Source organism: Dermacentor variabilis, chromosome 3, assembly GCF_050947875.1.
Source record: "Dermacentor variabilis isolate Ectoservices chromosome 3, ASM5094787v1, whole genome shotgun sequence".
Taxonomy (NCBI): Eukaryota; Metazoa; Arthropoda; class Arachnida; order Ixodida; family Ixodidae; genus Dermacentor; species Dermacentor variabilis.
In genome coordinates, this window is record NC_134570.1 from 49,464,458 (window position 1) to 49,477,733 (window position 13,276).

The 13,276-nt window shown below is 46.3% G+C and overlaps 1 pseudogene; it reads right to left on the minus strand.

Moving 5' to 3' along the window:
* Positions 1-9,984: 9,984 nt before the first annotated feature.
* On the minus strand, positions 9,985-10,710 carry LOC142574505 (ubiquitin-conjugating enzyme E2 Z pseudogene; annotated as a pseudogene).
* Between the last annotated feature and the right edge of the window lie 2,566 nt (positions 10,711-13,276).

Sequence of the window (13,276 nt, forward strand, 5' to 3'; positions counted from 1 at the left end):
GGTCTTTATAAAGGGGAACCGAAATGACTTGTGTAATTACCAACCGGTATTTATCTCGCCAATTTTTTCGAAGGCTCTCGAGAAAATAATTCACTGTAGCGTCTTGAACTTCGCTGAAAGCTCTGATGTATTAACACCTCACCAATTTGGGTTTCAGAAGAACATGTCAACAGAATTAGCTTTGCTTCACCAAAAGGAATACATTTTGACACAATTTGAAAGCATGAAAATAGTGATTGCCTTATTTGTCGACTTCTTCAAGGTTTTTGACTTGGTGAATCATGAAGTTTTGCTGGATAAGTTGTATATTTATGGTATCCGTGGGTGTGAGACATTTATTGCGGCCATATTTACCCCATCGGCGACAAGTTATCCAAATCAATAACTCACGACCACAATTTCTTCCACTGCTTTGTGGAGTCCCACAAGGAAGCATATTGGGACCCTTACTATTTAACCTATATATAAATGACATCGTTAATATTAATCAGAATGCCAAATTTATTATATATGCAGATGACACTACCATATCTTTTTCTGGTGGTAACATCGTTCACCTTATCTCTAATTGTCATGATACTATAGTTCAGCTACAACATTGGTCCTCATATAACTCTATGAAGATTAACGAAAATAAAGTAAAAGCAGTTATCTTTCGGACCAAAAACAAGCCAGTCCTTCCTCATGTCGATATGATTTTGAACTCCTGTAGATATTTTTGACCATTTAAATGCCTCGGCGTGACATTTAGTGCATACATGTCCTGGGAATGCCATGTGAACTTATTAGAAACAAATCTTGCTCGAATAACTGGAATAATTGGTCGTCTCGGATACATTCTTTCTGCAAAACTTAAAATACTTATTTATAATTCTCTTTTCTATTCACATGTTAACTACTGCCAACTTGTCTGGTGTACAACTACACTTTTGAACCTACAAAAAAACTTACGTTATGCAGAAACGATACCTAAGCCATCTGTACAATGCTGATTTTAATGCAACAACTTCTGGTTTTTTCAGAGCGCATGTTATCACGGCTCGTAAATTATAACAATATCGTTTGAGTACTAGATTTATATACCATGTGAGGTATAACAAGCGTAACCTAGGTAAACTGGCTCAATTAGAAAAACAAAAGAGCACTATTATGCTACCAGTCATGGAGAAGATTGGAACGTTGTTGCACCGCGCTTGACGTCTGGCATGGAACGCCTATGTTATTCTTTGCCATCACTGTTAAACCATTACCAATCTACTAATTCCGATTTATTTATTTGTTCCACTGCTAAACTTAGATGTATGCTTGCAGAAGGAGAAAACTTGTTTACTTATCCTGGCATATATTTATGTATTTCATTTTTTTCCAATCATTGTGTTTTACTTTTGTTCTGCACTGATCAAGTGTTTACATTTGTTTGTCGACTGCTTTTCATTGGTGATGCCCAAACGCCGCTCATTACGTGGGGGTGCCGACTCGTCAAGCCGCCTACTGGCAGCTTTTTCCCGTTGTCCTTCCATCTGTGAGGTACATGGGGTAAATAAAGACTTGATTTAATTTGATAAAGCTACTATCCTTACTTGGTATAGCCATCTACTAATTTGCTATCGAAGTCGATGCTTCGCCTTTCGGGCGGAACTGCGACTGATCTTATTTATTTTTTCATAGGGGCCACATTACGCCGCCACTAGCGCCGCATTTCCCATGCATCTACCGCGACCGCTGGACATCCACATTCGCAGGGTGGGGATGATGAGTCAACGTTTTTCTGTTCTACCTCTGAATACGTCCGCGCGGTGATTTCCGGCCCTGAGCAACACATGGTCCATGTCGTGCTCCCTGGCCATCAAATAACGACGTACACCCCTGTCACCCTCGAAGACTTTCTGATATCGTTCGGCAGGTCAAAGCGTATAAGGTGAGAGACAATTACAAGAAGGATGCCTCCTTAAAGGTACGCCCTCCGGAGCGTGCCTCATATCTACACATATAAGAGACCCGTGTCATATGAATGCTCCATTTGTTGGTACGACATACACCAGAACCGTGACCGAGAATATGAAAAATATCGGCTCAGTGATGGGAGGTGCAGGTTTCACAATTTTCATTGCACATGTGTGAATGAGGATCCTCTCGGTCATACATTGTCTCGAGGTTATTGATGTCGTGCATCGACATCCAATCCATGCAATTTGGGTCGATTACTGTGAAATCTACACCGGTGGGAATGGTGCACATGAAGGCCACTGGTAGGTCGCGGAGAGAGGGCAGGTAAGTGCGGAGTAGCGCTCAGATCTGTATGCGCCGATAGCCTGTAGACTGGGTGGTGTGGCGGTCCTTGGGAGGAAGGAAAGGAAGGACGATAACTCAACACATTCTCATAAACGTTACTTGGTTGCACGAGTTAAATAGCTTTGACTGAGTTCAAAAAAAGAGAGCGGTAGCGCGCATCTGACAATACCTGTGAAATGTCACCATAATGAATGAAGGTTATAATATGAAATGAAAGTTATAATACACATTATCTCAATCGACCTTGTGGTCTTGGAGGTGGTGTTGCACTTCTAACTTTAGAACAAATGAATTGCGAACTTTTAGGTGCTTTCAGTACTCTGACGCCCGATTACAAAGTGTTATCTTTATGTGTAGATAAAGTATTATATTCTATCTATTATCGACCGCCGAGTGCGCATATCCAAAGATTTCTTGATTTTTATAAAAAAATTATTTCGTTTGTTGTAGAGAGCAGGTGCATGTTGGTTGTCGCAGGTGGTTACACCATTGATATGGGAATCACTACTACTGTTAGCACAAATTTTAAGAATATTCTAATGTCAAACGGTTTTGATAATGTTATTAATGAAATGACGAGACTAACAACTGAATGTGAGTCAGTATTGGATACATATATAACAAATTTTTTCGTTGTTAGAGATAAAATCTGGTACCTTATCGTGCTCTATTAGTGGTAATCTTCCTGCTTTTTTCCCCTAAATGATACTGCCATTCCAAAACATCCCCCTGCTGAAAGCTTTCACCAGCCAATAACTGACACAGCTCTTGATGCGTTTAGAAATAGGCTACTTCTGATACGGGGTTCTCAATTCGGACGATGCTGACGACCCCTACAATGCATTTTTAGACATCTTTAAAGGTTTTTACCAAGTTTACTTTCCTGTGAAAAGACGCCAAAGAAATAGAAAAATTCGAAAACCATGGGCAGCACGCGACCTCTATCAACAAATGAGAACAAAAGATAGGCTCTACAGACAATTTCTCAACACTCGTAATCCTGACGACTTGACCATTTTCAAACAATATCGAAACAAGCTAACCAAGAAACTGCGCATTGCACGTAAAAAGTACTTCTCCTCTTTCGTGGATGCCAAGAATGCGCCGAGCGAACTGCTTTGGGACAAATTAAATACACTACTACGTCGCGTTAGTCGTCCTAGCTGCATATCCAAGCTTGCCATTAAGGGTAATGATTTGCATGGGGCGCATCTGGCTGATGCTTTCAATGCTTTCTTTGCAAACGTGAGTACATCGAGTAGTTCCCCAGATGCACGTCAATATGTGAACATGAGGAATAATAAATCTTTATTCTGCAGCCAGTCACAGTACATGTGGTGACTTCAATAATAACAAATTTGAACAACAGCAGCAGTAGAGATATCGATGAAATTTAAATAAAACCTGTGAAACATGCCGCAGGCCTAATTGCCCCAGTTCTTGCGAATATATTTAATATCTGACTATATCAAAATTTCCAATAAAAATGCAAATTGCCAGAGTAGTAGTGGTCTTTATAAAGGGAAACCGAAACGACTTCTGTAGTTACCAACCGGTATTTATCTTGCCAATTTTTTCAAAGGCTCTCGAGAAAATAATTCACTGTAGGGTCTTGAATTTCGTTGAAAGCTCTAATGCATTAACACCTCAACAATTTGGGTTCCGGAAGAACATGTCAAGAGAATTAGCTCTGCTTCACCAAAAGTAATATATTTTAACACAATTTGAAAGCAAGAAAATAGTGACCGGCTTATTTGTCGACTGCTTCAAGGTTTTTGACTTCGTGAATCATGAAGTTTTGCTGGATAAGTTGTATATTGTCACAGACAAAGCCACAAGAGACTTCGGTCGACGCTATAGATCTCTTTATATATCGCTGTCCTGGCACCTTCGTCGGTCTCTTCTTCTGGGAGCCACCCAACATGCCTAGCATGTGGCACCGAATCGCACCGAGTGGCTGTCAGCTGTGTCGAGGTCGTGGCATTACCCCCCTAGCTCCCTAGAAGCATCGTCTCGATGCGGAACATTGATGCACTGGAGATTGCCACGGGGATACTCTTAAGAGAGACGTAGATGGTGAGAGAGGTGTGGGACTTTGCGTTCAGCGGGAGTGGTATAACTTCAATCTAGAGACGTGAACGACATCGGACAAGCGTGGGTGTCGGGGAGGGCGAGCGGTGCCTTCTCCTTCAGGAATCACTTCGCATGTGACGTCGCCGAGTCGTTGAACGATCCTATAGGGTCCAAAGTAGCGGCGCAAAAGTTTCTCCGGCCGACCACGCTGGCGGATCGGTGTCCCCACCCATACTTTGTCACCGGGTTGATAAGTGACGTCGCGGTGACGAAGATTGTATCGGTCGGCGTCGTTGTGTTGTTGGTAGCGGATACGCATTCGTGCGAGCTGGCGTGCCTCTTCGGCGCACCGAGTGAATTCGGCAGCATCATTGACAACATTAGAACTGTAGGTGGGTAAGAGCATTGCGTCCAACGTTGTGACGGCTTCCCGGCCGTGCACCAAGCGAAAGGGGTATAGCCGGTAGTTTCTTGAGCGGAAGTATTATATGCAAACGTAACATATGGGAGAACGTCATGCTAGTTCTTGTGGTCGACGTCAACATACATGGAAATCATATCAGCGATCGTTTTGTTTAGCCTTTCTGTGAACCCATTCGTCTGGGGACGGTAAGCAGTGGCTTTGCGGTGAACGGTACCACTGAGAAGCATGATATCTTCTGTGAGCTGCGCTGTAAATGCTGTGCCCCTGTCGGTTATAACCACTCTTGGAGCACCGTGGCGGAGTACGATACCATGTGCAAAGAAGGTCGCAATATCATTAGCAGTGCCTCGTGGGAGAGCTCGGGTTTCAATGTAGCGTGTAAGGTAGTCTGTGGCAACAGCAATCCAACGGTTACCTGCCCTCGACGTAGGGAATGGTCCAAGCAAATCTATGCCAACCTGCTGAAACGATATCCGCGGAGGATCCACGGGATGGAGAAGTCCAGCGGGACGCACGGATGGTGTCTTGCGTTTCTGGCAGTCGCGGCATGTCTTCACGTCGTCATGGCGAAGGTTAGGCCAGAAGTACTTTCGGCGTATGCGTGAAAACGTCCGTGCGAATCCCAAGTGGCCCGAAGATGGCTCGTCGTGAGAGGCCCGCAGGATGTCGTCACGTAGTGAAGAAGGCACTACAAGGAGGCAGGCGGTTGCGGTCGAGTGAAAACCCAATTTGTAGAGAACGCCATGGCGGAGAAAAAACGAGGATAACTTGCGGATGAACATACGAGGCGGCTCTGGTAGACGGTTCTCAAGGTAGTCGATGAGAGGCCGGAGTTCTGAATCATCGCGCTGTTGCTTGCTGATGTCTGATACTGAGATAATGGACAGAAATGCGTCCTCTTCATTAAAGTCGCATGGCGACGGTTGAAGTGGAGCACGTGACAGGCAGTCTCATTTTTGTTGCATCACGTCATACTCCGTCACGGCGCTCCCCGTGTTGTCATCAGTGACCGTGGACGGCAATTCACCGCCGATGTCGTTGAAGAACTTTTACGGCTTTGTGGTTCGGCATATCGTCATTCCACTCCTTGCCACCCGCAAACCAATGGCCTCACGGAGCGGACGAATCGAACCCTTACTAACATGTTATCAATGTATGTCGCTGCTGACCACAAGAATTGGGACGCCGTGTTACCTTTCGTAACGTACGCGTACAATAGTGCCAAGCACGAAGTTACTGGATATGCGCCGTTCTTTTTGCTGTACGCACGCGCACCCCAGAGCTTTCTGGACACTATTCTACCTTTATCGTGCCAAGAAGATCCTTCCATCGCCCAAACTCTGTGTCGTGCTGAGGAAGCACGTCGACTGGCGCATCTTAGGACGTTGTCCTCACAAGGCAACAGCAAGATTCGGTATGATGCGCGGCATATCCCCGTCAGCTTTACTCCCGGTGATTATGTCTGGTTTTGGACACCTGTTCGCAAAAAGGGATTGTACCGCAAGTTTCTCGCCACTTACACCGGACCATTCGTTATACTCAGCCGCTCGAGCGATGTGAACTATGTCGTCCCCAAAGTGCCGGCAAGTAACCGGCGTTCACGGGCGACGCAAGTTGTTCACGTAGCCTGACTCAAGCAGTGTCATCACAGGTCCCTTTAACTCGCTCAGCGAGCTTCGTCTGCCCCCGGGGAAAATGTCGCAGCACTGCGCGGCTGAGGCAGAGAAAGAAGTAGAGTGTGCGCGCGTGATCTCGCGGTACTCTGCGCCGGCTGGGCCTGGCCTGTAGCTTCCCTCTCGGACCTCGTTTCACCGTTTCACCCTGTAAATAAACATCATTCGTAACAATATGAATGCTCCATTCATTGGTACGACATACACCAGAACCGTGACCGAGAATATGCAAAATACCGGCTCAGTGATGGGAGGTGTAGGTTTCCCAATTTTCCTTGCAGATGTGTCAATGAGGATCCACTCATTCAGACAGTGTTTCGAGGTTATTGATGTTGCGTCGACATCCATGCATTTGGGTCGATTACTGTGAAATCTACCCCGGTGGGAATGCTGCACATGAACGCCACGTGAACGTCGCGGAGAGTTGACAGGGAGAGTGCGGAGTAGCTCATAATCTGTATGCGCCGATAGCCTATAGACTGGGGTGCGGAGGGCATTTGGAGGAAGGGAAGGACGGACGATAACTCAACACATTCTCATAAACGTTACTTGGTTGCACGAGTTAAATAGCTTTGATTGAGTGTAAAAAAAAAAAGAGAGCGGTAGCGCCCATCTGACAAGGGCTGTGAAATGTCACCATAATGAATCTGACGCAACATTTTGCTACCGTCAAAACGAGTTATCTGTTCCACATCAGCTGACGTCTTACACGTCTCTCGGCCGTCCCGGTGCTTTTTCTGCCGGGGGTTGTGTCATGGTGGAAAAGAGGACAAAGTCGTCGACGGAAAATACGACGAAGTGGCAACAGCCTCTCGGGGTTCTGTGCTGCTGTATATATACGCAACGTGTAAATACATCGTGTAAATAGTTTATACCCGTGACAATATATATGTCTTCTGAGAAACTTCTTTATTCTCCAAGATTCCGAGCTACGACGACAAATAAGTCGCGGCTGCGACGATGATATGTGCAGATACGATGATGACTTGAATCTCGATAATGATATGTACAGATGAGGAAGATGAGATTAGAATACTTTTGCTCACACTAATTTTCTCCTCTAGCGGAAGCGGCCAGCCTGGCCGCAGAAGCGTGCTACGAAACGCGCCACACATAAGATCTCAAACGAGACACGTGCACAATCGCGGTCCCGCGACAACGACGGTCAGAGGGGGTGCAAAGAGCCGAAATGCGGTAATTAGGAGGCGAAGTTCGTTCAAAAATCCGGTAGACTCCAAGAAAACGACTGAGAAATTTGTCAGATCAACCGGGGAAACGGACAGGTGGTCCAGAATAGCACTTCGTCGCCAGGGCAGAAAGTCACACTGCGGCGAGTGGAGTCGTAGCGGTGCTTGCGAGCACCTTGGGAGATGTCGGTGCTAATGCGGGCGCGGTAGCGGCAGTGGGCGAGGCGGGAAACAAAATGTTCGGAAAAAGGCATTGCCGATGAGACAGGGGCCGACAAGAAAGATGCATCAAGGGCGAAAACTTGGGGAGCGGCCCTAGACGAGGAAGAATGGGGAAAAACTGGTGGTACGTTTAGGTGCAGTGATATAGACAAAAGTCACAAAGGTAGGATTGCATCCCAGTTTGTGTGGTCCGGGATGATGTGCATTGAGATCATGTCGGAGAGTGTATGATGCAAACGCTCAGTTCGTCTGTGGAATGTAGCAGGAAGTTGTCTTATGAACAGTGCTGTTAGCTCGTAAAACTTCGGCAAGAATGGAAGAGAGGAACACCTTGCTGTGGTAGCTGAGTAGAACGCGTAGTGCTCCATGGAATAAAAAGATGCTTCGCAGGAAAAAGTTCGCAACTTCAGAAGCTGTACCAGAATGTACAGAACGTCTATCCAAGGTGCCCTGCCGTATAGTCGTGAAAAGCTTGTAGAACGTCGCTTTGCAAAGAACGGGAAATGACGGGGACCCATTTGTGGCCATCTGGGTGATAAATGTAGCGGCATGGCCGCCGTTCTGCAACTGGAATTGGTCAAGTTGTCGACGCAGGCGGGAGTTTGGGGGCGAGGAGGAACCGCTAAGGCGGTCAAGAATAATCCGGCAGTACGGGTCTGCACGCTGGTGCGCAATAAGAACGTGGTGACAGTCAGTCGTGATGATCACAAAGGTTTAACCTTAAATGAATGTGCAGATGGACCCGCAGTATAGTACCCACGATGGTCCTGCAATTTTTACCCACGTTGGCTTTCGTCAGTGCTAAGCGATTCGGAATAATTTGCTACTACAAATAACTTCACCAAATCACCGTCGTCCGCATCTTACATCCTGCGTCTCAGTTTTTCTTTTAACGACAAATGGTGCTCCACTATAAAACTTGTGTCGATTACGATACTAGGGTGCCGAGTCCCCACCGCTGAACCTTTCCCTTCACAGGTCTCATCTGGCTCCATCACCTTTGTGTCCTTAACGCAATGACAGTGAATCTCTGCAAAATCTATTTTTGGCATGCCGCCGATTCCATATTCAAAGGGAAAATGTTTTTTTTTCTTTTTCTTTTTTTTTTAGAAAGAAGCTTTCCAAAAACATTGGCATGACTTTTCGTGACACTGTTATAAACGCGGAGCGCAGAACGCACGGCCTCTTCGCCGAGGGTTCACGCAGGAGGAATTTCGCTTCGGGGATCGCGGCCGCGCGGACGCTGCAGCCTCACGGTTTCGGTACCGCGCACTCTGATAGCCGAATTTACCCGCCATGGATGCTCAGTGGCTATGGTGTTAGGCTGCTGAGCACGAGGTCGCGGGATCGAATCCCGGCCACGGCGGCCGCATTTCGATGGGGGCGAAAACACCCGTGTACTTAGATTTAGGTGCACGTTAAAGAACCCCAGGTGGTCGAAATTTCCGGAGTGCTCCACTACGGCGTGCCTCATAATCAGAAAGTGGTTTTGGCACGTAAAACCCCATAACTTAATTTAATTTTTTGATAGCCGAATTTCGTCATGCCACAGCTGCGCGAGTAATCACGTTTTCAGAGATCCAGAAGTTGATATGCCTTCTGGGAAGAGGTCGCCTCAATTTCCCGATTGCGATGAGCCCGCAGAAAGGTTGAAGCTTGCAAGATAATTATTTCCTTTCTTAATTAGCGACTAATTACCTCGTATCACCACATGGTCGCCGATGCTCGACGCACGTTTTCGCAGGAACCGTGCTTTTATATCTTTGTCGCTATTTCCTAAGTACTACTCAGTGTTTAGTAGAAACACCTGTACATACAGACATTGATTCGGTAAGCACGCAATGGAGGACACTGAAGGTCGCGTGCGCTTTATTGCATTTGAAGAAATAGCGGCATTCGTATATATGTTATGGCTGGCGCGTAATTTTGTCGTTCATCTCGCCTATTGCTACTGCAAAAGTGCTATTAATTTTCTATTGCTACTGCAAAAGTGCTATTAATTTTGTCTTTCGTGGGCGGCGAATTGGCGTGCAGTGTCGACACTGAACGTTCGACGTCTGCTTTCCCAGGGTTCCTTGGAAAAAGTAAGAAGAGACCACGGCGTCACGCATTGCTAGCCTGTCCTCCGATACACCTGGTTCCTTTCGTCCACCCTCCTTTTGATGTCGCGGAGTCGCTGGAGCAGCGGCTCGTAATTTTCGTTCGTCGCGCCCGCCAGCCAAGACAGCACTCCCGAGAAACTCGGCAGCCGCGCTGCGGCCGCGTCCTCGTACTTGGCGTAGTTGTCCGCGAAGTACTTGAGGACCTGCTTCGTCAGAGCCGGCGGCATCGGAGGCGGGGCCGGCGGTTCCCGCAGGCAGGCTTCGAGCGTGCCGCACACGGCGACCCTGATCGTGTTGTGGCGCATGCTCTCCTTAGCGCCGTCGGTCATCATGGACTGGATGGAGACCAGCAGGCTGGCGATGCTCAGGGCCGGGCTCCAAGGCGGTCCCGCATTCGTGCCGAGTATGCTGAGGCAGACCCACTCGCCGTGGATGTGCGCGTTGAACGACACCCTGGGCTCGACGGTCATGAAGCGCACGCGAGGTGGCAGCATCGGGTAGTCGCGCGGGCACTTGATCAGCAGGTGGAAGAGGCCGCCCTGGAGAGGCGTGCCCCAGGAACCCGCGATGACGGCGTGCAGCATGCTCAGGTCGTTCTCCTCCGGCGCGACGAACACGCCCGGCGGAGGGTCGGTGTGGAGCTCGAGCAGGTCGCGCTGCACTCTCTGCAGGCACTGCGGGGTCGGCTCCTCGTCCTTGATCGCGAGGGGGTCCCACGAATTTGCACGGCCAGCCATAACCGTCGACCTTGCTTGGCGACTAGGACGAGCAGATGTTGGCACGAGGGTCTTCTTCTTCTTCCTTTACATTTTGGCGCGTACCCACGAGGGGCGATTGGCCGTGGCTCCCAGTGAACTTCTTGCTTCTTGTTAATTGATTGAGCTGTAGTATTCATATTTAATTACTAGTAAATATGAATTCTTTTCTGTTTCCGTTTTTGACTAGTGGTCATGCCAATTCAGTGTGCTTAACATGAGAGCCTCGCAGTCGCAATGGCGCACTCATGTACTATGTGACATACTTCGTTTCGGGCTCGGCCAAGAGTACTTGCCCCAAAAGATAAAATGTTAAACACCGAGAGAGGAAGATCCATACGCGATAGGGGCTGCTCTAAGCAGGTCTTTCTTTCGGAATTACATTTTCCGCAAAATAGGAGGAATTGGTCCAGTGATTCTATATCCCCACATGCTGCGCAAAGGTTAGGCTATGAATTTAGCATTCTTTCGAAAGACGTTGTCAAACTAACAAGTATTACATGTTTTTATTGAAGATACACAATGAACTGATCGTAGGTTAAAGTTTATATTTGCTAAAAAACTCTGCGTAAACACGACTTGGGGTTGCTTGTATCTTGGCCACATAGAATAAAAAAAATAGTACCGGTTGTGCGACAAACACCGGGCAACTTGTCCCGCCTAGAGGCCAACTGGCGATCCTGAACTCTTGTTCCTTTGACCGGCTGTTTATCATTATCTTTTCCTTTGGCAAATTAATCTTCAATCCCACTCTTAGACTCTCCCTGTTAAGGTCCTCAATCGTTTTTTGCAACTCGTCTGCAGTGTTGCTGAATAGAACAATGTCATCGGTAAACCGAAGGTTGCTGAGATATTCGCCGTCGATCTTTACTCCTAAGCCCTCCCAGTTTAATAGCTTGAATACTTCTTCCAAGCACGCAGTGAATAATACTGGAGAGATTGTGTCTCCCTGTCTGACGATTTCTTTATAGGTATCTTCCTACTTTTCTTGTGTAGAATTAAGGTAGCTGTGGAATCTCTGTAGATATTTTCCAAGGTATTTACGTAAGCGGTCTGTATTCTTTGATTATGTAATGCCTCGATGACTGCTGGTATCCCTACTGAATCAAATGCCTTTTCGTAATCTATGAAAGCCATATAGAGAGGCTTACTGTACTCTGCGCATTTCTCGATTACCTGATTAATGACATGGTTGTGTTCCATTGGTTGACTAAAGTCTACTGTTGCCCTCATTCTACTGGAGAATATTTTGGTAAATATTTTATATAGTACTGGGGGTAAGCTAATGGGCCTATAATTTTTCAATTGTTCAACGTTTCCCTTTTTGTGGATTAGTATAATCTTTGCATTCTTCAACTTTCTGGGACCTTTACAGTCGGTAGACACTTCGTATAAAGTGTCGCCAGTTTTCCAAGCATTATATCTCTACCATCTTTGATTAAATCGACTGTTATTCCATCTTCTCCTGCTGCTCTTCTTCGTTTCATGTATTGAAAGGCCCTTCTGACCTCATCGCTAGATATAGGGGGAGTTTCTGTATCCTGTTCATTACTGTTTCTAATTGAGGTATCCAGACTCCTCAGGGTACTGTACAGGTCAGTATAGAATTCTTCCGCTGCTTTTACTATATCTATTTACTATTACTATTTATTATAGCCAATACAGCATATATCAGGCATATTTATATTTGAACGCGGTGCTGTTTACCTCGTAGGAGCAGCAAGAGTCCACACAGTCCCCGGTGTAGGGTAGCCAACCGGACGTTATTCTGGTTAACCTCCCTGCCTTCTACTTTTCTCTTCCCTCCTCCCTCCACACAGTGGCCTTGTTGTAGGGGGCAGTAGCTTCTCTTTAGTGCGCGGACTGGCTTGCTTTACACTGGTGCCGTCCTGTTTACTGCATGTCTGCAATAGAAATTTTGACTGCATCGGAAATTGAAAAAAAAAAGAAACTCCAAATTTTGCAATATGAAATGCGAAAAGGTGTGACATATTTACTGTAACGGTTTGTGACTGCAGAACACATGTAAATGTACACTCCTTGTTTTAGGGTGCCTAAGCAGCATGTCAATTGATTAACTATTGCTATTGTACGCAAAATTGATGTCTGCCTGAATACAATGCCTGTCAATAGCTTGAGTTTCACTAGGATCACAAATGAGAACATTTTTGCGCTCATTTATGTGCTAGAAGAGGTCACACTGCTGGTTTCACAAGAAAATGCATGAATGACATGAAGCTGTTAGAAATAATGCATTCTTTTTCTGCACGAACGCGATGCATCGCTTCACTACTGCAAAAATAATTGCCCTCAGGTAAACCAAACTGAACAGCAAGAACATTTGGAACCGACAGGTACGAAACATGGGTAAATTACCATGCGTGCAACTGTTTATTACATTAAATTCAGTACTTTAGCTTCAGCTTATCAAAGGGTTATTCGTTTCTGTGGGCAAAAGAAGTTGCCGGCGGACTCGAAAAAAATGTATTGGTAAGGCTACTCAGTCACCCATGGCGACACCTACAACGACATGAAAAATGTGACGCGC